Source organism: Benincasa hispida, chromosome 9, assembly GCF_009727055.1.
Source record: "Benincasa hispida cultivar B227 chromosome 9, ASM972705v1, whole genome shotgun sequence".
NCBI lineage: Eukaryota > Viridiplantae > Streptophyta > Magnoliopsida > Cucurbitales > Cucurbitaceae > Benincasa > Benincasa hispida.
The window spans coordinates 34673824-34700925 of NC_052357.1; positions in this window are offsets into that span (position 1 = coordinate 34673824).

Genomic DNA, 27102 nt, shown 5'->3' on the forward strand with positions numbered 1-27102 from the left:
TTGTCTAGACTGGAAAACCTTGAGGTTAACCACAATAAGTCTGAGGTGAGTGTTGTGTTCCTGGATGAGCAGCTGTTCCATATTGAAGAATTACCTGCTGACATAGTCAACTATCTTGTTTGCGAACAATTTCTTGAAGATTATACCTATCACCAATAGAGGAAGCTCAAACATGAATGCAGATATTATTATGGATGAGCCGAATCTGTACAAAAGAGAGGCAAACCAGATCCTCCGACTATGGTACCAAATGCTGCTCAACAACGCATATTATCGCAATGTTATGACTCACCACATGGTGGGCACTTTGGAAGACAGCACACCGCAGCTAAGGTTTTACAGAGTGGATTCTATTGGCCTACATTGTTTAAGGATGCAGCTGACTACGCCATGAAGTGTGATCGGTGCCAACGCACCAGTAACATTTCATGGAAACATAAAATGCTGATGAACATCATCTTGGAGCTTGAGTTGTTCGACGTATGGGGTATTGATTTCATGGGACCATTCCTCCCTCGAATGGTAAACATTATATTTTGTTAGCTGTCGACTATATATCCAAGTGGGTGGAGGCAGTGGCATGCACCGCAAGTGATGCGGCGGTAGTCTCTCAATTCCTGAAGAAAAACATTTTCACTCGTTTTAGCACTCCGCGTGCCATAATAAGTGATGAGGGGTCTAACTTTGTCAATCATACTGTTAAAGAGCTGCTGCGCAAATACAACATTCTCCACAAAGTGGCCACTGCATACCATCCGCAGACGACTGGTCAAGCCGAGGTGTCCAATCGGGAGATTAAGCTGATACTCGAGAAGGTAGTAAGGCCTTCACGAAAAGATTGGGCAACAAAGCTTGACAATGCATTGTGGGCATACCAGACTACATTTAAAACACCCATAGGTATGTCCTCATATCCGTTGGTATGTGGTAAGACATGTCATTTGCCTCTAGAGTTGGAATATAAGGCACTGTGGGCGGTAAAGAAGCTGAACTTTGATTTGAAGAAAGCAGAAGAAGCGCGAAAAATGCAACTGGTCAAGCTAGAAGAATGGAGGATTAACGCATATGAGAACGCAAAGATTTACAAGGAGTGTACCAAGCGTTGGCACGACAAAAATATATGCGGTAAAAACCTCCAAGTCGGACAAAAGCTCTTGCTCTTCAATTCACGGCTACGGCTACGGCTCTTTCCTGGCAAGTTAAAATCACGCTGGTCCGGACCATTCATCATTAAAGAAATATTCCAACATGGTGCGATAGAGCTGATTACCGAAGACGGGAGCCGAATGTTTAAAGTTAATGGGCAACAAGTAAAAGCATATCATGGAGAAGGCTGGCATCGCCAATTCAAGTCCGTGGAACTAAGAAACCTTGAATGAAGAAGGAAGTAGATGTTCCCTACGCTATCAGATGATCGAAATTCATCAAGGACGCAAGTTTTGGGAATCATGAAATCTTCAACTTTTCTCTACTACTCTGATTTTCCTTACACCATATCTTTTCAGCTTTATCTATTTACTTCTCTAAAAAAGAAATTTGTTGGGTTTAAAATCATTTGACCCTCTCACTGTTTTTTTCTTAACGATTGAGGTACAGGATTGCGGAAGTGTTGCACGAAGAAGCAATTTATCTTACTCCATCACCGCAATCCAAAGAAGATAGATCGCCGCAAAGAAGGATGCATCAATACACAATGCGGATGACAGCGCAAATTTGAGGGTGTATTCTTCCTTATCTCTATTTCAAATTTTGCACTATCGCAACGCATTTTAGTTTTAAAAGTCTTATCATCACATCCTCTTTGATTACCACAATCATTTGACATAGATAAATTTAGTAAGTTATCGCATGCTGTCTCTTTGCCAATTATGATTTCAATGATGAAACACATACTTCTATTTCTTTCGTATATACAAGAGTCAAATTAATCTTAAGATAGTCACCTCATGAAATATTTCTAGAAGTTAGGGGTCTGCTAGCTTTCTTTCAAACTCTCTTTACGAAGCTTTCTAAGAACATCGCATGACTTCTTTCAATCTTTTGGCAATGAGGACATTGCCGCATTTTAAATTTGGGGGTGAGGTATTTATTTTCGACCTTGCTATTTTGAAAAAAAAAAGAGAGAGAAAAAAGAAAAGGAAAATAACAACTCCACTATCAACGCAATGGGAAACCCATATTGATAAGAGTTAAGTTGTGAAAGGCACTTACTCGTAGTTGGATGTCCGCATGACACACGTAGGGGCAAGCCAAAACGAAAGTAAGCCACCAGGATCAACGCATAAATAAATGACCGCAACTCTGCTGCCAAGTAGATATGAGTTTAGTCTAAGAAAGAGCGCATTGCTCGTAGTTGGATGTCCGCATGACACACGTGGGGGCAAGCCAAAACGAAGGTAAGACACTTGGATCGGTGCAAGGTCAAAATAATAATAATAATAATGTCGCAAAATATGAAAGAATAAAATCATTTGACACCCCGGTGGAAAAGTTTTCTTTTTGAAATAAATCATGCAATGTCTCAAAATTTAGTAAAGTCCTTTTGAAGGTTAAGTTTGCGGTTCCTAGGTCTTAGAAATATTTTAAGAAGGAGACTTGAATAAGACTTAAGGAAATTTTGGTGTATAAGTTTTAAATGAAGTATCCTTGAGAAATCTAGGAAAAGAACATTGCGGTCGACTTGCTAAAGGAAATCTTTCGTTTATGCTTGAGAACAAGCATTGTTTAAATTTGGGGGTGTGATAACGGGCAGAAATGTACGTTATCATAGTGCTAAGTTCTAAAACAATGCTGGTTTGCATTGATAAAACATGTTAAATTGCGTCCAAAAAGCATCAAATTCATAATATTGCGGTCGCATGTGTTCATCGCGTCGGAACAGTTGATTTTTGTATTTTTATGCAGAATATGCGTTGACGCAAGGCAGAAATTGCGATCATAGGAAATCATTGGTCGAGCGCAGCATCAACACAAGGCTTTGCGGTGATTTTGTTCGCAAATATTTCCTCAAGAAGGATTGCCGCAACTTGGTGGGCGCATCTGGGTGAAAGGTATAATTAATCACGATGGGACAGAAAGCTGATGACAGTCGAATCTGAATTAAGTTGACAGCCACTAACGATAACAAGTACATTCAGCTTTTCGGTGACAAATATTCGGCGCATCAGTCACGGAATTAAAGCCATCCCATCTGTGCAATCATAAGAGAGAAGTCGTTCTTCACCCGAAGCTCTATAAATACCTGTCTCTTATACACATCTAGATGTGTATAAGAGACAGACAATATTCGGCGCATCAGTCAAGAAATTAAAGCCATCCCATCTGAGAGAAGCCGCCTTTCACCCCGGAGGCACTATAAATACCAGAGGCATCCGTCAGAAAAGAGGTTCCACCAGTTCACGAATTCACCGTCTCACGAGTTCACAAGTTTTGTTCATAGTTTAGATTTTGTTTTACTTTAAGGCGGACGCGAGAGAGGTGGTTGTGCCGGAAAATCGTTCTGGTAAGCTTGGGAGAGCGCCGAAAGCTTCAAGAACAGAGAGAGGGCTGACTACTGCGGAATCAAGAATATCTTTTGAACCGAATAGAGATTGACAATGTAAAAGCCTCGATCAGTAAGGAATCATCTCACTTTACATGAAGCACCTTTCTTTTATTTCTCGTACTTTTCCTAGTTATACTATTATTATGGTGCCCCTTTTGATGGGGCTTCTTTTAAGCCAGCCCACCAAAGAATTCCACCTCGACTCCCCTCTACCAGAGAATCCATTCATTCTGGGCACCTTCAGTAGCAGCAGGAATGGGATTGCTACCAGACTCTCTACCTTTAACTTCCATTGTTATTTTGTACTCAAACTCATTTATCGAAATGGAATTTACTTCTCTATATCTGTTCACTCTCTGTTATTTATGCATGAGTCGCTAAATCTGCTGAATGGGTTGAGAAGCGTTTAGCTAGCACAACTGGGAATCTTCATTCTATGTGATTATCTTGTATTATGTATGCTTCATTCGTCCATTAGAGATACTCGGGAGGGTAGTATAAGGACAGGATCTAGGCTTGGAAGGTCAGGTCAGAATCTAGGCTCGAGAGAGTCTGATTAGAACGCATAATCAAGAGATAGGAGCTTAGGAATAAGCATTTTTTGCTATTAACACATCGCATGCATCCTAAAAATAGGATATGATTGTGTGCGGTCACCTTGCCTTTGTGCATCTTGCATCATGACATAGGAAAAGAGTAGAGACTTAGGAATAAGCTCTATGGATACTTTTGCATTCAACACATGCGTCCTAGATTCAAGAGCAACGCATTTGCATTGGAAAATGACTTGTTGTGCATGGTTATAGCATGATCGCATAGTCTGATGCATTCCCAAGTAACGCTAGCTAAAGACCTTCTCAACTCGTTCATCCGCATACTCAGTGCATCTATCACACAACTGACTTTTCTCAAATCTACCGCATTTGTTTATTTTTTATCATCGTAAACAACAACCTCAACAACTATTGATTTATTTGGTTACCACAAAGTTTTCTAAAAATTACCGCTGCAACCTGTTTTCACAAGTCTCTGAGTTTGACTCTAGATTCACCAGGAACTCAGTGGGGTTTACACTTGGATTCCATTGAGAAAACTTGAGTGCTCAACGCAATTCATCCACAATTTCACTTCATAAAATAACGCATCAGTGAGTTACTAGCTCAGTGAGTGACTTAATAAAACATAGTTCTCATGCTTAAAACTGTACTAGAACTGTATATTGAAATATAAAATCTTTCCAAGTAGCTATACATGAAAAATTTTAAACATAATGTGAACCTTAAATCTCGATCTGATACTATCGAAACTGAGGCTCCAAACTAGCTCACTATTCTGTCAACATACAGCTTAACTAACCCATCTAGGGTGAAAGTAACAAACAAAAGTAGTTAGTTTAATTAAACTTTCCATTTGTGCATAACCCGCTCCTCTCAGAGTATGCCTTGATTTTGTTGTAGATATTGACCATGAGGAGAGGAGACTACGAAAAGAAAAAATAATAAGAGAACAAGGAAAATTTGAAGAATCAAGTCAAGAAGAGGAACTAACACAAACAAACACTATGGGTGAAGAAAGGGAGCAAACGTTAAGAGAGCTTGCCGAACCGGATAACACTCAACAACCATTATGTATAGTATATCCGATACGGTAGCTTTTGAATTAAAACCCGATTTAGTTAGTCTTTTACCTACTTTCCGAGGTAATCCAGGGGAGGACCCACATAAACACATGAAAGGATTCCATTTGGTATGTGATGGTATGCGCCCACATGGGGTAATGCAAGAACAACTTAATCTTAGGGCCATTCCCTTCTCCTTGAAGGGTGTGGCCAAAGATTGGTTGTACTACTTACTAACAGGATCGATTACCACATGGAATGGTCTTAAGAAAAAGGTTTTAGAAAAATATTTCCCTGCATCTAAGGCTAATAATATTAGAAAAGAAATATATGGAATAAAGCAATTGGTAGGAGAGTCCCTTCTCCTGAGAGGAGCACATTGATGCGACCGCCGGTAGAGCTCTAACTAACAAAACGCCCACTGAGGCTAGTGAGCTAATATCAACCATGGCAGAAAATTCATAGAATTTTGGATCAGGGACTCTCGAATACAATGTTGTTCAGGCTAAAGAGGTTGGTAAGTCAAGAACTCAAGTATCTAATCTAGTTTCCCTTTTTACTCAAGTTGCTCAAGGATGACTTCCCCAAATTAAAACGTGTGGAGCATGTGGTATGGTTGGACATGCTTCTGAAGCTTGCCCGTGAGGTCAACCTCAAGTGAATGCAATTTGAGGTTTCCAAAGGAAGTACGACCCCTATGGGAAAACTTATAACCAAGAGTGGCGAGATCATCCCAATTTCAAATAGGGATCTTAAGGGCAATATGAGAATCGAAATCAATCTTCTTCAAGCTCCTCAAGTATGTCTCTCAAGGATGTAGTGAAATCCCTTGCTGACCACTCTTTGAAATTTCAACAGGAACTCCACAATTTGCAAAAAGACAACATACAACTTCAACAAGAAACAAAACAACTTCAACAAGACACAAAATTCTTTCAACTAGAGACTAGACAAGGCTTCTCAAACTTAGGCACACAAATCAGGCAACTTGCAACTGTGGTAAGCAAGCTTGAGAGTAAATCATCCAGAAAGCTCCCCATTCAACCGCAGTATGCAAATGTAAGTGCGATCACTCTCAAAAGTGGTAAGGAAATCCCCCTTCCTTTCAAGATGCAAACCCGGTTCAGTCCTCTGCAAAGAAGTAAGAAAAGGTAATGAATGAACAAGAGAGCAAGGAAAGTGAACCAAAGGAGACTCCTATCTTTCCCAAGGTATGTGATTACTCTCCTCCTAAAGTAGAGTCGTATGTACCTAAGGCACCATTTCTTAATAGATTAGCAAGACCTAAGGTAGAAGATACCAACCTAGATGTCACACCCCGCCTCAGATCACCCTCTTAGCCTAGAGAAAGGCATGACTACAGCAGTTATCAACCCTTAGGCTGACACTTACTGCCTAAAAACTTTTTTGGAATAACTCTGATACCAAATACAAATTATATGCAACGGGACGGCTGTAGGCCCACAATTTATTAACTTAGAAACTTAATATGTTTAGAGTATTTACAACATTAGATTTACAAGTCCCAAAACCCACAAACCCTAATCCTTATATGAACAATAGTAACATGTGTACAATATTAACAGTAACACCTAGCAAACAGTTACAAGTCTTTTCGTCCTTTAGTGACAGAGCAGATACTGAGCTATCTTCAAAGGATTTGACCGCTACCTGTGGGGGGGGGGGGGGGGGGGAACAAAAACATTTGAAAATGGGTTTCAAAAAATGGTTTTATCTGAACTATAAACTTCTGGCAGCATAAATATTTTCCAATCGTATATTATGTACAGCTGTTTTAAACATAAAACAGTAAAATCATTTCTCAAATCAAAGTATTGTATAACTGGTAAAATAATCTCAACACCAACTACTAGTCCAAAGAGATCCTTTTTGCTCAATCTCGGACTTTATTCACCTGTGGCCACATTAGGTACTACTGCTCAGATACCATCTCCTTGTACTTCAGTATCGAGCTACTAGGATACCTTCTCCAACGTACTTCAGTATCCCGTTGGCTTGGTACCTTCTCAAACGTACTTTAGTACCAATAGATACCTTCTCCTTGTACTTGAGTATCTAGTTGGGTGGATGCCTTCTCCTTGTACATCGCATTTTACCAAAATTATTTATAAACAACTTTTTTCTTTAAAGTATGTACAGTATAACACATATACAACATGGATTTAAAGATGGTAACGCATGCTGGATAAAATCAATATATTTACATATGTAAATAGTTTTTCAACAATATGCATGCGTTCAAATCACAATTCAAACTTGCTTGGAAACCACTTTATAAAACTAGTAGGCATGAGAATTATTTTCACAAACATGCTTTCTGTAAAGCATTTGTAATCAAAACAGTTTAAAAACATTTTAGTTCGAAAACATTTTAGCCACTCACCTCGAACTCTTAGGAACTTTTCACTCTAGTAGCTTCTCAGGTCCCTTTTTCATCCCTAGAATCCAGATTCAATTTACAACTTATATTACTCATAGTTCCGTACCTTATTTGGAAATACTTCCTTCTACAAACCTATTCTAAAATGTCTTAGGAATCTAAATTTTCAGCTCAGAATTCCTCGTGGTTTGGTCGGAATCTCAAAATCTTCAAGACTGGCCCAGACTGATCCGACAGTCTGACCCTTTTGCCTTCTTCTCAACCTCCAACCCAGTTCCTTTGAGCTTTTCCTCCGGCAGCCTACTATGACAACTAGACTTCTAGAACTTTTAGATGGTTTTAGAATCACTCCAAACGCAGGAGTAGATTGGAAGATCTCCTCGTCCAAAGTTGACACATTCCTCTAAACCTCACTGCCCTCTACTTTCTTTACGAAATTTATGATTTTTGTGTGATTTGAAAATGAAATCCCAACTCCCTATTTATAGACGTTCAAATTGCTCGTGGGATTGACAGCACCTACTTGGCTGCATGGTCAAATGTTTAATCCTCCCTTTATCAACGTAAGCTGACTTCAACCTCTGGCTTCAATGTGTTCTTCCCAAACGCATCCAACACAATTTTTAGGGTTTAAGAATTTCTCTTAATCAGACACCTAGATTTTAATTGACGTTTGCCCTTACGTCTTCAAGCTTTGTTGTATTCAAATTAGGGTTTTACATGCATAATCCACCCCAATGCGTCCAAATACATCGCCCAGAAGCTTGCTCGTCGTTCAATGCATAGGCGAGCGTGAGCGTGACGTTCGAATCGGACAAAGCAAGGCTAACGCATAGGTGCTCTCACTCTTTCTGCTCTCGACAGTATCGCTCTCTCCAACTTTCTCGCTGGTCTCGCTGGTCTCGCTCTCTCCCCTTTTCTCGCTCAAAATCTCGCTCTCTTCACTCTCGCTCTCTCCAACTTTCTAGCTCAAAATCTCGCTCTCTCTACTCTCGTTCTCTCCAACTTTCTCGCTGGTCTCGTTCTCTCCCATCTTCTATCCAATCTCGCTCTCTCCCATTTCCTCTCCAATCTCACTGGTCTCGATCTCAACGATCTCGCTCTTAGCTACTACGAACATTGTTCTTCGCCGTGCAATTTCTACACGATTGTGCCACTAGTCACTTGCCTTCCAGTGCTTTGTGCACAACACGCATTTTCACATAAATTTTCCATACTTAGCTAATTTTTCCCAAATTTCCCAAACTCAATTTCCATATTTTTCTTTTCAAATCCCCATTCCTTCTTCACCATTTCACACTAACTTTCTCGTCAACCTACTCAACTTATTTATACAAATTTAAATAGGGACACACAATTAAGTAGAAAATTAAGATAAGAAAACACACTTAAGTGTAAAATTTGGATTCGGGGTTCACATTAAATCTTTTTCTCTAATAACCAATTCAGTGGGAGATTATTGGTGGTTCATTGTAACCGTGAGATAAAAAGAAAATTGTTTTCCTAATTTTAGTAAGTTTTGAAAAGTTTTTTCAAAAAGTTGAAAAATTTGAGACCTCTCTCGCAAAAGAATCTCATGGAACGAAAGCTTACAGATTTACTAAGCGACAGCTTAAACAAAGTAAACGATCGTGTAGTGTTTTGTAGGCGACAGATATGGTACTAAGTGATGAGCTAAATGATCGCTTAGCTTTAGCTAAACGATTGGACATCGACCTATGCGATAGGTTTCTGTCTTCTCCCACTTGCCCAATTTGTACACGATTGTTGAATCCTCCTTCGTCTGCCTCATTCCAAGTTCACACAGAGTCCACCCTTTGGATTCTCACACCGAGAATACCATGGTAACCTTCTTGGTGGTGTCATACTCAACTCGATGCCTCGAGGTTCTATGGAGGCCATTCGTGTTGCTGGGGAGTTCGTGACCTAGGCAATCACTGAGGACGAGTGTGAAGTGTTCGTACAATATTGTGGTCATGTTATTCGAGTGTTCGAGCATTTGTGAGCAAGAAGCATGGAGACGAGTCTACAAATGTTTGTAGTTTTCGCCTTATTCATTTGTAGTAACAATTACATAACTATTTGTTTTGTTTACGACTATAATTGTAATGTTCAATCATGATTGTAATTTGGAATGATCTATTCCACTACTCATGAAAATCTTGAATTCAATTTCCTTCATGATAGACAATGATAGTGCTCTATCACTGTCTATTAGTGATAAACAATGATAGAGCTCAATCACTGTTATAAAGAGTGATAGAGCTCTATAATTGTCTATCAATAATATAAGTGACAGACGGTGATACAACTCTATCATTGTCTATCAATGGTAGAGAAATGTTTATATCCATACATATTCACACAAAAAACTATCTGTCTGCATAACAACAAATAAAAAATAATGAATAATAAAAATTAAGAAAAGATTGGAAAGAACACAAATACAATCAAAATTGATAGAATTCTAAGATTCAACTACGAGAACATTAACCATGGTATCAAGTTACTAAAAAAAGAAAAAAAAATAAAAGAAGATTGTATAAGAAAATATTAAAATATATATAGATCTATAACTTTATATAAGTGATAGATAGTGATAGGGCTCGATCACAGTGTATCACTAGTGATAGAGCACTATCATTGTGTATCACTGATAGACAGTGATAGATCTCTTTTACTGTCTATCAGTGGTAGATAAATGTTCACATCTATACATATTCACACAAAAAACTATCTATTTGCATGAAAACAAATAAAAAACAAAGAACAATAAAGATTAAGAAAAGATTGAAAAGAACACAAATACAACAACCAAATTGATAGAATCCTAAAAACCTAGAAAAGAAGAAGAAGAAGAAGAAAGCCTACATCATACCAATACTCTAAAAACCTAGAAGAGAAGGAGAAGATATGAAGAAGAAGAAGAAGAAAAAGAGAAGGAAAAGAAGAGAAGAGAATAAGGAGAATGACAACATAATGAAGTCACCGGACAGAAGAAAAGAAATTGTGGGTGACCGAAGAATCCCTTATCGAATATGGACGAAGGATAGCATGGTCGAGGAACCACGACACAATGGATGAGGAAGAAGGCATAGATGGACGCATGCATAAAATCAAGGAAGAACCATAGACCTACGCGTGCAGAAAATCAAAGAAAAAAATCGAGGAAGTAGTCGTACCATGGTCAAGAAAGAATGTCGTCGATGAGGAAGAAGACATCGTTGGAGGAAGAATGCCGAGGAAGAAGGCGTCATTGATGAGGAAGAATGCAGAGGAAGAAGGCATCGTCGATGAGGAAGAACGTCGAGGAAGAAGCTGAAGAATGACGAGGAAGAAGTTGTAGGTGAAGACGTGCGGATTTCAAATCGCAAGGATATTTTAGGAAATTTGAAAAAAAAAAAAGGAAACTTGACGTCCTTTTGAATTTCTTTTTTTTTTTTTTTTTTTTTTGCTATAGATGGTAAATACTTTGATTTTTTTATTTATAAAAATTACTCTTTTATATAATTATCTATTTCTCACTTAATCAAATCTGTTTTCTACTTTTCAATTAAATGCATCATTGTTTTAAAAGTATATACCACATTCAATTCTTTAAATAAAGTTATTTTTCTTAATATTTAAAAACTAATCTATAACAAACAAAATTTATCATACTAAAAAATTACTTAAAATTTTAAATTACAAAAAAATTAATTATAAGTCTAGTTTAGTCATTATATCTAAAATGAGATTTTTTTACTTATTTACCAAATAATCTAACCTATTTTTTCAAGTTTATTTACCAAACACTATTTTAATTCATTTTACAGTAGATTTTTTAAAAGTACAGACGCCAGTAATTATTTTTAAAACTACAACGATCCCAAATAGAACTAAGTCTTATTTGGTTGTTTTCAGTTGATTCTATGTTTCCAATGCTTTGGTCAACTCATTGTTTCACTTTGTCCTTTGATAAAGCCACGATTGCACTTCATTTTTTTTTTTTTTTTTTGTTATAGTAGCTTAGTCAGCTTGTTTGTCGCCATTGGAATCTTAGAGGATTATTAAATAATGGAAAATTGAAATGTTATTTTTAACCCACGTTAAATGCTGTAACAAAGAGTATATAATTACTAACATACATTTTGATTTGGTAATCATTATTTTCATAGTCATGAATGGATTCTGGTAAAGGACGATTACAAATATAGCAACTAAACTTAAAATATTAATAGATATAGCACAACACAAAATAAATTGTAAATATAGCAAAATTTAAATTCAATTTACAAAATCTATTAGTAATAGATCATATTACTGAAAGAAGTCTATCAATGATAGACCAAATTATTAATAGAAGTCTATCAATGATAGAGTCGATCACTGATAGATTTTGCTATATTTACAATTTTTTTAAAATGTTGTTATACATTCAATTATTAATCTTAAAAGTGCTATCTATTGCAATTACTTTGTAGATACACCTAAATTTTTTGTCTCAAAATCACTAATCTTACTACTTATAAACTAATGATATAAGCTTGAGATTGTATTGATGTACTACCGATTCACAAATGTTATACAAAGGAAAAACATGTACAATACAAGAAAGAAATAGTGAAGTGTGGAGGAATTTCGGGTCATACTGCACGTTGTGAAATACAACTTCTAAAGAATTTTATCAATTGTCATTTTGTTGTGACCTATTAGTCGATCATTCCTTGTATTTCTAGTGTTGACCAACATAGCATGGGTATGAATTGATAGTGACAATGACGCTCCAATTATCATCACAATGATATGATATTATCCATTTTAGGCATAAATATTCATGGCTTTAATTTGCTTTTGGTTTTACCCAAAAGACTTCAAACCATTGGAGATAGTTGTCCTCGCTTATAAACCTATGATCATCCCTTTATTTAACAGATGTTGGATTTTAGTTGCATTCTCAACAATCCTCCACTCGAACAAAGGACCACATAGTCTCCCCTCAAATAGTCCTCCATCCATCTAACTCTTATCTATGCTTACTCCTCTTCACCGGAGCACCCCACCTATCCAGTAGAGTTCAACCACGAATTACACCATGACTACTTTCGAGGCTCCACTACATCTCTATTCGGCACTTGAAAATTCTACTGGCATGGCTTTGATACCACTTATTGGGGAAAAAACCTCTAACTTCTACCACAAGAATAAATAGAAAAATTAAAAGAAAGCAACAAAACTGGAAACACAAGAATTTACGTAGAAAACTCCCAACTCGGAGAAAAACTACGAACCAGAAAAATCCACTATGTAAAAAATTGCTACAATCACATAGAATAATTCTCTCTCCCGACCCCAATTACAATGCTTTCTCAAAACTTTTGACTACTCACACTTTTTTTCAACTCTCAAACTAGAGAATACAAAAAGAATTTAACTAGAGTTAGCACACTAAGCTTAAAGTGTTTCTAACTTGACCATTGAAGACCAAAGAAACACACTCCTTTTATAGTGCTTATAGTCCATGACTTTTTTAAATCTTTTCAATGTAAGACAAGCCCATGACTTTCCTAAATATTTTCAATATGAGACAAGTTCATGACTTTCTTAAATCTTTTTTACATGAGCCAACTACACTTTTAATATTTTGTCAAAAACTTAACATGAATAGATGCACCACTAATTATCAGAGGCTTTTGAAGAATGAGCTTCGAAGTATTCTGGATGAAAATGGTAGTGCATAACATAGTGATCGACATTTTTATTTTGCAAAAATTTCATTTTGCTACCAAATTGATTGAAACAAAGCACAACTATTTACTTCTGTTAAAACAACATCTAAAACACTTCACATACTTATATATACGTGTGTATATTTTATATACAACATATATTTACTATTTATACAACGTTTATTATTGTCGAAGACCCATACTTTAATAAGTGTCTAAATACATCTTTGAAGAAGTGTCTATTATATACAAAATCTATCTTATGCCACGTTTATTTTAAGGAACTCGCATGGTCACGTTTATTTAAGAACCTCATATGGTTAAAAGTGTCAAATAGGTCTCTGAAGAAGTGTCCATTATATCGTCAAGGACCTGTACTGTAAGAGATTTCTAACAAGTTTGATATGAAGATGTGTCTGTTATTTACATGTATTGAACTATTATATGAATTGTGTTTATGGTGTTTAATAATTGTAATAGTGGGAATTAATTGTCACAAATTTTCATTTGTTTACCAGTATGGATCCCAAAAGGGTTTCTATTAGTGTTTTCTTCTTTTTTTTTTTTTCTTTAAATTATTTTTACAAGCATTCTCACCAATTGTTTTAAATGGGAATCACAAATTTTGTATTTTTATTAATCACATAGATTTTTATTTGAATTAAACTAACAGATTTCTCTTCCTGGATGCACTATCTTTTGTAGCCTTGAAATTTTTATTTTGGATTTAAACTAACATTTTTTTTTCCTTGATTCACTCCCTTTTCGTAGCCTTTTCTTTCAAGGGTTTAAGAGTGAATTCATGGATACTTTCAACTACAATGAAATTAGAATATTCTGTGGAAAAATGTTTTTAGCCATTTTTGCAAAGAAAAGTGTAGGTTTAGCCATTCTTTTACATATTTGACCTTTTTTTTACCAATTTTGCTAGTAGCCCTTAACCTTTTGAAAAATTAGAAACTATTCACTTCTAATTTACTTATAATATAGAAAAAAATTAACAAAAAAGATAAATATAATAATTCTAGAATCCTTTTAAGTTTCCTCCGACCCTAATATCAATCTTTCGAATATTGTTGAAATCGAAAAATAAATAGTTATTAAAATCTTTTCAGCATTAAACCTTGATCCATGCATATTAACCCTCCCTACCTCTCGATATAGTATAATAATAACAAGAAACTAATGAAATCAGCCAATAAAAGATGAATTTATAGCACTTGAACATCAACCATTATGCAAACTTCATTATCATATTACAAATAAAACTACAATAAAGTACATTCTCTCCCAGCCTTCAAGACAGGGAGGAATGAGATAATATAAATTATACCCTAATAATTTGCACAGCCACACTATAACTTTATTATATAAATAGTCATATGATGTCTTCATAACTATAGTAATAACTATGGTAAACATACACATATATAGAAGGAGAAAGACTCTATAGCTTGACCTTTATAATAATTTAACCCATTTGATAATGATTTTGTTTTTAATTTTCTATGTTTGAAAATTCATGTCGACACAATTTAAACATGGTTTTCAAGTTTGGTAGAAAAAGGCATTTAAATTCTTAACGAGATTTCAAAAACAAAACTAAAACAAGCTTAATTTTCAATTTTTTTAAAAGTTTTTTCAGCTTGGCTTTAATTAGAAAACTTCAAAAAATTCATAGGTGAAAGTACCATATATAAGCTAAATGGTTAAATTACAAAAACATAAATAAACAATGCCATAAACTTTTACATTTGTTTCATAATTAATGTTCATGGTCTTTTAAAAATGCAATATTACTCTTGAATTTTTATAAACATTTCAAAACTACTCTTGAAATAAAAATCCTTTAGACTTTTGAATGAAAATTGAGACTTAAAATGATGTGATGGCTTGATGTAGAAATCAAGATTTAAATTGTCTCACCAACGCCATGCTAATATTCTAGAAACCCGAATTGTATTCAAAATTCTAAAGGATTTCTATTCCAACAACTAGAATAGTTTTGAAATGTGTTTATGAAAATTCAAAGGTAATTTTGCAATCTTTTAAAGAATAAGAATAATTTTGAAACAAATGTCAAAGTAAATGAGTGTTTTTTATAATCTTGGCCAATTGAGTTTCAAAAACAGAAAACAAAATTCAAAACCTCGTTGGATAACCATTTTGTTTTTGGTTTTCTATTTTTGAAAATTTAAGTCTATAGACACCACTCCCATCTATTGAGTTTCATTGTTTTCAAAATCAAAGCCAAATTTTAAAAACCTAAAAAAAAAAAGTTTTTTTTTTTTGTATTAACTAAAAATTCAATATTTACCAAGGAAATATGAAAACCGTGAGTAAGAAATAGTGAGAAAACAAACATAATTTTCAAAACTAAAAAAATGAAAAATAAAATAATTATCAAACGGGCTTAAATTAACTTAGCAAATTAGGCTCAGGGATTCTTCCCAACCTTTTCATCTGTTTTCCAGCATGAATAACTAGTCCTATGACATTCATGATGTTTATCATTCACTTCAATTTTATTATCCTCAATCTCAATTTGATGCTGCTCTTGGTGTTGATTCTTCAGTTGATCATGAAGCAAAGGTCTCTTCCCATCAATAAGGAATAACCAAGAGCTTGTGAGCAACAACACCAACATGATGTTTTTCACCATTCTAACCTTAGGAGTGATACTCACCATTATCTTTCCTTCAATTTTCCTTTCTCTTTCCAACTGCAAATCAAGGACAATAACATATTGTGAATAATAAGCATACAAAAGGATTGAGTAATTATACCTACAAAATGTTGATAATAAATTAGACACATTAAAGAGAATAATATTCAAAGCTAAGGTTTCCAAATGAAGTAGTGTATTACTATATGTTTTCTAAATCCTACAAAAAGAGGTATCTAATTTGACTATTAATTCTCACCAAGTGAGTTCATGAGAAAAATATTTGAAGCTATATGTTTGAAACCTTGAAGGAAAATGAGGTATATAAAGAAAAAAAATTAATGGGGAATTATTGTTGTCCTTCAAAGGATAAGTGGGTTTCTCATAATTCATCAGATAATGGTTTTGAATAGATTTGATTGATGAGTTTGAAGGAATTAGTTCACTTCTAGAGTGAATTGGAGCAATATTAAAGTCCATTTTAGTATAGAAGAAAAGTTGTAATTACATTGCTCAATAACATGACATCAAATCAAATGTGCATTATTTTCTAGACATGATTTATACACTTTGGGATCATTTAGGGCACCAACTAGAAGTTAGTAGACTGGGTTATTATAGCCCACTCCATATTTAGGGTACCAAATATAATAGCGGTATGTACAATTATTTATAACCTACAATTAAGTATAGTAAATACCATTTTAAAACCTCTTTGCTATAGTATTTACTATTTATCGCTCATCATTTATTTTCTTCTTTGATAAAGTGTTTACTATTTCTCATCCAAACAAAAATAATTACACCCCAAACATAAACTATTATAACCCAAATTAAAATAGACTACACCCAACACTAACTATTATAACCCACCACCACATACTATAATAACAAATTTGGAACCTCAAATATCCCTTTAGGAGCTATTTTGCACGTTGAGTTGTATAAAGTTTGGAGTTAATATTCTTAGAGTTAATATAAATATGGAGTTAGGAAATATGTGTTTATGGTATGCAGTTGTTTAATCTAAAGTTAAGAAGTTTGTGCTTGAGGTGTAGAGAGTGAAGTTATTAAGTCAGAGAACCATTGTATTTGAGATTAACAAAATACTCTTTTTTGATACAAACAACAAAATTACAATATATTTTCACATTAATGGAATGTATGAATGTTAATATGTACAAAAAACAAAGTAGGTCATCAGGATTTTAGGGCTTCTTATGACATCTTATGTCAAATTGTATGTTATGGCTTATTATGCATGTATGTTTTATTGTTGAAGATAAAACCCCCACATCAGCTAGGTAAAGGGATGATCATATAAGGGAGAACAACTATCATTAATGGTATGAGACTTTTTGGGTGAAACCAAAAGTAAACTCATTAGGGTAAAAATTACTATATAAGACGACATGAACTAATAATTTTGATTTTGTATTTAATTAAAACACTTCATTGACCTAAGTAATTTTTTTTTTTTTTGTAATTTTTGATAAATGATCGATTGAGTTGGTCGTAAAAGATAGTCATTGGAGATGATTGATGGAGTTGATGGTCGAAATTTGTGCAGTACTCATACCCAAATAGATCTCAATTATGAACTATCATCAAATCAAACATGCAATGTCAAGAAAACTATCATAATTCTAAAATTGTCGTCGTAGATGTACGATGACGGGTTTAATGTCACATTTGGATTTGTAATGTACGATGATGGTTACTTTGATATCGGTTGTAAAATGACATCATTTGCCAACTACGTCATATCATATGATGACAACAAATAATAGGATGGTTGTGAAAGCATATCACACGCATGCAATGTCAATGACAAACTGTCATCAAATACCAAATTTGTGGTAATGTCTGTGGAAAGGCTACACAGTTTTCATATAATACTTCCACAAAGTTCGATCATATCAATTTCAATGAAGTTTATCGCATATCCAGCCCATTATTCAAGTCCTAGATATATATACTTCGTTGAGTTTTTCTTTGCGTATATAAAGTTTTTTAGTATTAAATTGCATGAAAACAAATAATGAATATTGTGACTATAATTATATATTAAAATATATGGTTAGAAAGTGCGACTTAGGAGAGTAGTGATTAATATGTTGGGTTTGTGCAAAATTAATCCGCAATGGACTCCAATGTGTGGTTGAATTAAAAGTGACAAATGAATAACAACTCGAACAAGAGATATGTCCCCCTACTCAAGTAGAGGATTATGGAGATTTACTAAGCATAATTTTTCGTCGACTAAATTTGAGAAGATCCATGGTACACATAATGACATTGATTTTCTTTTTATATAAAGTGTGTTTGGCTGAAATCTAAAGCACACTTTCACTTGAGATTTAAAAAATTGAAGGTAACATGCCAACGTAAAAACATGGAAAAATTCTTTTATTCTAAATACGCTTGAAATATTAGTATTCGAGGAGATAAGTTATTTATTTTCGAACTTAGGACATGTTTTACATTGTTTTTTTTCTTTTTTAGGTCAACAACATTTAGGGTTGAATCACAAACTTGTTGGTTGAAGATATATGTCTTAATCAGTTTGAGTTGTGATCGAATTGACATGTCTAAATTTTCTTTATGACTACATGTAAATGTCTTGTTATTCTAAACTATTCTAGTGCTAGTTATTCTATATGATCTACTTTACAATCAATTTAAGTGCCTGTAGACTTCACCTACTTGAACATAATACAATCGGTTAATGTGTGTGTCCTCAACTAAAAAGTTAGTGGTTTGAAACCTCTCACCTTACATGTTGAGCCTCTAGAAAATAGGTGCCTAAAGAAGTACCTTCAGACATCATTTCCTATGTCAAAACTTGTTATGGGTGAATTTGGGTCTGACGAAATAAGTCAAAAACCAGGATAAGATAAGATAAGATTTAATACTGATTTGGTAGGGATTAGGAAAAACTCATATCCTAATTCTAGTAGGATTAAAGTAAAATCCTCTCTAAATACATCATTATAACTTCATATGAGATAACTAAAAACTTTTAGTTCTTTTCTCTATTCTACAGTTCATCATCTCTGATTTTGGCATGGGTAGGTCAGGTGCATTTTCACCTGTCTAGATTTTGGCATCAACAATTAGCGCCATCTATAGGGATGAGAGTGTTCTACCTTTTTATTCATAATTAAAGAAAATCAAAACCAAGTTGAATTTTTTCGCAATCCAGCCCATGGAAATTCTTGTGGTAAAAGACATTGAGAATTTCACATTCATATAGTCATAAATCAAAGAAAAAATAAAACTTAAGAGGAAAAAAGTTCTATGGTGAAAGACATGGAAACTTCATCCCATAGTTAGAAAGCCACGGAAGGCAAATACTAGAGACTAGAACAAACAAGATCATGCAAGAATGCAAGATACTAGTGGCTTAGAATAGAAGAAAAAATAAAATACTTTTCAACCTTGAAGATTTCTATTAGATTATAAAATCTCATATATGTTTTATTTCAAATTTGAAATTTTCTAATGCTACATAAAAATTAATAGCGATTTTGTTTAAATCTAACTCGTGTTATTTATTAATTAACTAAATTATGCATGACTAAAGTGGCCCAAATATTAGGGGTATTTAATCAATCAAATACATTCATAATATCAATCTATACAAACTACTACTACATGTGGATAGTATTAGCAGTAAGACAATGTCAATATGTAGGGAAGCGCGAGATATGTTTTACTCAGTCAAAATCCTAGTTAAAGCGGTAAATAGGGGATTGTGTGTGGATAAGAAATATAATGCAAAAAGAAAGGATAAAGGGGAAATGTAACCTAAGATTGAATTAATTTAGTCTAGGAGTAGGTGGTAGTCCGATGTAATTTGAACATACATACATTTTAAACATACATTTTATTAGCAAGCACACATTGAATTACTCAACTGAACCAACTCGTTCGCATAAGGGACTAGCAACTTGTTGGAAAATTCAGGCAAGTGCCCTAACTATTAATTAAGACTTACATCCTAATAAATCTATATATTTTTATCCTACTAAGTTCAATAGCATCCATATAGGTGTTAAAACAATTGTATTAAGCTTAAAGGTTCCCTTATCATGATTAATTAATTGGATATCTTAATTAACTAGTTTATTTGTTCTTTGAACTTTAGTTGAGCATGCATGGAAGATTTATGGATAGTCTATATCTCGAACATACACGAATTCAATTTTTGTTTCTCAGGTGATTAAAGCAAGATAAAATATGGGAGAAATGCTCAAGCTCAAATCTATAGTAAAGATGTGCATCAGGATCTAAGGCATCAATCCATTCACAAAAACATATTGACATTAACCATAAGCTTAAGGATGCAAGAAATTACAATGCATTGATAAATGAAGTTCAAATCTCCCAAATGTACATTGGATTTTCTATTCCTGAACTAGAAACCTAACCTTGAAGGCACATTGTAACAATAAAGATGTGGTTGGGCAACATCCAAAGTTAGATTACAACCCAAAAATAAAAGCCTAAACTACAAGAAAGGAAGAAGAAATAGAAGAACAAGAATGCCTCTCAAGCTCCTTCATGGATCCCCCATATCCTCTCTATGAAAAACCCTATAATGAGAAATATATATAGAATATGAAACGGCACTACAACGCTGTAGACAACGTTAAGGGTCAAGTGAACAATAATCCCAGTATCTCCATATACACATGTTGGATGGATCTTGTTGGTGTTGCGGTACCACAACGCTATCACCTATACCTTGCACACTACGTTCATGTGCTCTACACCTAATGGATGATGGGTGTCGCGATACTACAGGGCAGTGTCACAGTGACTGCCTACATGATGCTCTTTGTGATGGTGCCATGCAGTTGTGCGGCATCAGTGCTTTGGGGCATTTCTTTTTTGTTATTTCTCGTCCCATGAAGTTCAATATAGTTCCTAATAGCTCCAAATTAACATCGAAATGATACATAAGACTTTAGAATCAATGAATTACTCGAGATCCTACAAATATATAGACATTAAGAACATTAAACATAATAAACGAGCAAGATTAAAGATACTAAAATAGCTCTTTCGGGAGTTATCAATGATATAATTATTTTGTTATAATCCTTTTTTTTCTTTGTAAAATTTTGTGCTCTAGAAAATAATACTCCCAATTTGAGCTCTAAGCATCCTGCTCATAACGAACCAAAAAGTTGAGCTATGAATCCCAATTTGGGAGTGGGAGTTAATGTTGTGAGTGAATTTAGACCTAACGAAACAAGTCAAAAACGAAGATAAGATAAGTAAGATTTAATTCTAGCTTGTTTGAGAGTAGGAAAAACTTATATCCTAATTCTAGTTGGATTAAGGTAAACCCTGGATCAAATCCCCTATAAAAAATCATTATAACTCCATATAAGGTAACTAAAAACTTCTTGCTTTTTTCTCTATATTACAGTTCTCCATCTCTGACTTTCCCATCAGAGCTTTTATTCTTTTCTTTATTCTATCGTTGTTGTCATGAAATCAGGTGCATTTTCTTCTATCTTAACTTTGACATCAACAAAACCAATTTTAACCTAGGTCAAGATTGCAATCTCCATGGTGGGTTTGTGTAATTGCAAATAAAACATTGGCACGTTGATTCCATAAAAGTTATTTCATTTTCCTCCTCTATTAACTATGATTGTCCTTTCTGATTTTGAGAAAAATACAATTTTCCTCTTTTGTTTGTATTTGAATCTTTAAGTAGTTTTGAATGTTATTTTTATCTCAGAGTTTAAGAGCATTAAAATATAGGTAATTGCAACGGATAACATTTTTAAGGATAATAATCAAATATATAATAACATTTAAAAATATTGTAAATATAACAAAGTCGATTAACAATAGACTTCTATTGCTGATAGACTTTTACCAGCAATGTGATTTATCATTGATAAACTTCTACCAATAATATGGTCTATCATTGATAAACTAGCTAAATTTTATCATCTTTATAATATTTTTTATATTATACTATATTTGTTAATATTTTAGATTTGATTACTATATTTGTAATTGTCCCTAAAATATATTATATACCATTTATATTTTTTCATTACATTTGAGAATGGTGTCTCTTTTAGGTTCTTACTTTTCTTTCATTTTGACATTCCTCTCCTTATCGCTCCTATCAAATTTGTACGGTCATTAGATGTTATAAAATTGTTCAACCCCAACCTCCCGCTAAAACTATTATTTAATCACATCGTTTATTGATTTATTCATTGAAAAGGTGAAACAAATCAAAACAAAGAGTTAAAAATCTCCTTCCATCCCATGTAATATCAATCTCGAGGTCAAATATTTGATCTCTTATCTCATATATTGTAGAAAAAAATTATTATTCATTTTTTATTTTCAATTTACAGAAAATAAATTTATAAAACACTACTTCTATCATGTTTTATTATTCTGTTATTTACTTTTAGAAGTATTTTGAGAAACTAAACCAGATTTTGAAATTAAAAAAAAAAAAAAAAAAAACAATGTTTTAAAACTTGTACTTATTTTGTAATTTGAGTAAGAATTTATATGTTTAATTAGAATAAGAACATGTAAAAATTATGATAAATAAGTGATAAGAAAACCAATATAATTTATTTATTTTTAAAAAGATTTAAGGAGATGTTCGGAGCACCAACTTGAAGTTACTGAATGGGCTATTATAATCCGCACTATGTTTGGAATTCTAATTATAATATTTATTATTTTAAATTATTATAACCTACAATTTACTATATTTCAAATCCTTCATTTACTATTTGTTACAGGGTTTCCTATTTTCTAGTTCTCCTCTCTTTGTTACTACTATTTCCAATCCAGATTAAAATGATCTGCACCTCAAACACAAATTATTATAACCTATAAATTATTATATCTTACAAATTATAATAATCACGAAGTATAATAACCAACTTAGCACCCTCGACGCCTCTTAAATTACTATTTTGAAATAAAGTGGTGAAGGAAGACATTAACGCTCCATTTAAAGAAGAATTGGAGACTCTAAAAAAGTACAAGTTTGTTAGAGTGGGATATAAACACCACTATCTTCAAAACACATACTAATATTATATATAAGATTCATTGGGATCTTTTTCTCTCTCTTTTTTTTTTTTTTTTTCCTTTGAAGATAGAGGATTTCTTCTTTTACTGTTGTTTATGTTACAAAATATTATATCTAAAGAAGACCTATAACTTGTACATGTACGATTTTAAAGCTTGCAAAATTACCATCCAGACAAAATTATCATATTTACAAATATATCTTACAAATAAATAAGCGTGATTACAATTAATAGCATTTCTAGGGCTAATAATGAAGTGTATATCAACATTTTTAAAGAATTACAAATATAGCAAAATCTATTCGTGATAGACTTTATCGCTGATAGACTTATATTAGCGATATGGTCTATAGACTCTAGGAGGTAGATTTAAATTTGGTCATATTAGCAAATTTTTTTTTTTTTTTTACATTGTGCTATATGTGCTAAATATTTTGAGTCTGGTTGTTATATATACTATTTTTCCTAAATAATTTATAGATTTTTTTTTTTTTACTATGTAATTTTTTTTTTCTTTCTTTTGTTATTGACTTTGTTTTAATATATTAATGATACATTGTAATTATCTATAGACCATTTATATGTCTATTACTAATAGATTATTTTTACATCTATCACTAATATTAATAGACTACAAATGTCTATTATTAATAAATAATTTTTATGTGTATTATTGATAGACATTATTAATACGTATATTAGTAATAGTGTGTAACACTCAAGTTCAAGAAGGGTACATGAATGAATTGAGATCACATTCAAATGAGATGGGATTTGAGAATATGAAAGTATGGTTAAGAAATGTTTAACGTAATTGATAACTATTACCTATATCAACAAGTGTACTTTTATTTTCGGTGGCTCAACCATGGAAACTTAAAAGTTAAGTGTGCTTATTTTGAGGGTTAGGTGATTTCTTGGAATTTTTTAGGAAGCATGTGAGTGAGGACAAAATATGCTAAAAGGACTTGTGTTGGTTTGTGTGGTTAGTGTTCAATCTTAAAAGCAGTTCAAGAGAGAAGTAAAGATATTGTTGTCAGTTACTACCTAATAAGGTGCACCTTTCTTTTCAAATGTTCAATCATAAGAACTTCAAAATTAACTGTGTTATCCTTGGAGCAATTCTATGTTGGATAACAACTTGAGAATTTTTTTGAAAAGTATGTGAGTGAGAACAAAACATGTTGAAACTCACATGTTAAAATGACTTGTGAATAAGGATGATGTTGTCAAGTTGCGGGAGAATGACAAAGCCAATTTATGTATTATTGATGAGTCTAACCAAGAAAATTTGTCTACTTGACCTTAACATGCCACTAATAATAAATTTTTATTTTAGGAAAGAGGTCACTAACAAACAATCAAAATAATATATCAATATGGTGCTTGCCCAAACACTTTAATTTTTAAGTCAGCTTTTAGCACAAGGGTCAAAGTAAACTTTACGGGAAGAAGATGAACCTACCTGATGAGTAGCTTAACCTAAGATCTCCTTCATCCTTTTACAAACAAGATTCTAGAAAGCTAGATCCGACCAATAATGAGTGTCAAATAGGGCATACCAAGAATAGACCCCAAAGAGTGGGACAAGTTTACCTCGCCCTTGGTTTCTAAGGCCGAGGTGAACCCATTAGACTAGACAGCCCAATTGTCAAGACCAAAGCAATCCAATTACTTCGTGCTCTCTTCAATGGCATATGTCGAAAGGAGAGGGGCAAGTTGGACTCCACCTCAAGCTGGTAAATAGGGTCGAGTTGTCCCATCGTGTCACCCACTCTCCATTGGTATCTCTCATAGACATGTTTTCTGATTGTCTTGGCTCTATTTTGAATGAGACAATTTTCTTGGTTTTAACCTCAATTTAATTTTCTCTCTTTTACTTTCTCATAGGGTCCAAAATTTTCCATAAGATAGTAAAAACATTCTTTTATTTTTTTTTCCTTATTTCTCAATAGAAACAATGTAATCCTACAGTCTAGACTTAGCCTCGAAAATGGTTTTTATCTGATAATAAAAATTTGATTAGAAACGTCACTAAAATGTTCACCATCCATAAAGCCAAATTGATTAGGAATATTGTTATGCCCACCAATTATTTGTTGATCAATAATCACCATGCTCGCCATTAAGTACCGTCAGCTACAATGCAAATCATTCATTAATGCTGATTTTGGTAATACTCATTTCTTCCATAGAATAATGTGTGTAACTTGCAATATATAGAAAGAACAAACAATATTTATCTTCATTTTCTATTTTGGATGCCAAATCATATATCAAACCGGACCTATATTATATATAAAAACTGAAAATCAGACCAAAAATAAATCGAATCGAATCGTTTATATGTATATATATTATTTATATATAATAAATATTATATATTATACCTAAAATCTGAAATCAATCCAAACAAATGGTTCGATTTGGTTCAAACGAAATCGAGTCATGATTTGATTTGAACTAAAAATTATTTCGATTTGGTTTGGTATATATCCAAAATTGAATTTTTGGGTTCCATTCGATTTGGCAGTCAAACTGAATCAAACCAAACCGTGAATATTGGAGAACTGTAATTTTACTAGAAAGTTGAAGCAGTAGGGTTTGTTAATCGTCCAATAGGAATGGGCTAGTTCCAACCCTCCACTCGAAGTGGAGTCAAATGTATTGGAGGTAATTAATGTGTTGTGTATGAAGGAGACTTCTCTTGCTAAGATAGGTATTCTTATAGAGGATATTTTTTTTCTTTTTCAGGATTTGACACACTCGGTTAAAATTGCTCTTTTTCGTCACATCCTTAGGAGAACAAATCCAATCATGCTTTAACTATTTTGGCATCTTCACAAATTTTTTTTTTGACAGATATTTTTCCAAATAGTACCACGAGAAAATTAGGATGCAAGTGGCGTTTGTTTGTTGGTTTGCTTTAACTATTGAGTCACTAATATTATTCCACTATTTGAAGCCATATTTGGCATCAAACCCTCTAGACTTGTTAGCCTCTAAAATAGTTAGCACATAATTCATAATTGATTAGAAATCACTAGAATGGTGAATGTACATAAAGAAAATTTGATGGAAAATATTATCCCCCACTAATTGAGTTTTGTGGCTTAATTAATTATCATGTTCTCCATTAAGTGGCGTCACCTACCATGCTAAACATTCATTAATACTGATTTTGGCAAGACTTTCGTTTTCTTCAATGTAATCATTTGCAAATTGCAATATATAGGGAAAAAAAAAAAAAGGTACAATTATTGATTCTATTTCTTTTTCTTTAAAGTTAAAGTTCAACCCCTCAACCCCTAATGCATCGATAATTTTCTTAATATAAAAAAATTAAGATGCTCATACTGTGATATAATAATCAATTTGTTTGAATTTTTCTTTTTTTCGAAAACAACCAATTTTTAAAAAATTATTTAGATATCATATATTTCATATAGATACTCTCACTTTTCTCCCATTTGTCCAATTCTTACACCAATTTTCTCACAACAAAATATAAATCAAGACCTTAAGTTAAAGCATAATATCCCACAAAATCTCACAAAATTTCAAAATCAAAGTCTCCCTTTAAAACTCACCAAAACGATAAATAGTCAAACACAAAAGAACATTTTTGGGTATTAACACATACTTAATGTTTACCAATTTGTAATGAAAGTTACTGTAATCGAAATGAGATTTCATTGACGGATGAATCGTAATAGACCTGAATCGCAAACATAATTTGATTTTTTTTTATTGTGTTTACTTAGAATTATGAATCTATTACATTCCTTTCAACCAACTATGCCCAAGCTAAATCAATTGAGAGATCAACTTTATCATTACCATTTGACCCAATGGTAATGGTAAATGTAATAATAAATGTGGTAGATTCATAATTCTCATATTGTAACAGTATTAACATTTGCAACAATAATGGTAACAGTAATAGTCGTAAGTCTCACGTAATTTGCAAGCATAATCAAATTGAGCATCCTTCATTCCTAAACTCGATTGCCTATTTTGATTATAAATTTGGCAACACAGCCCCACAGTTTATTACGATTACAGAATACAT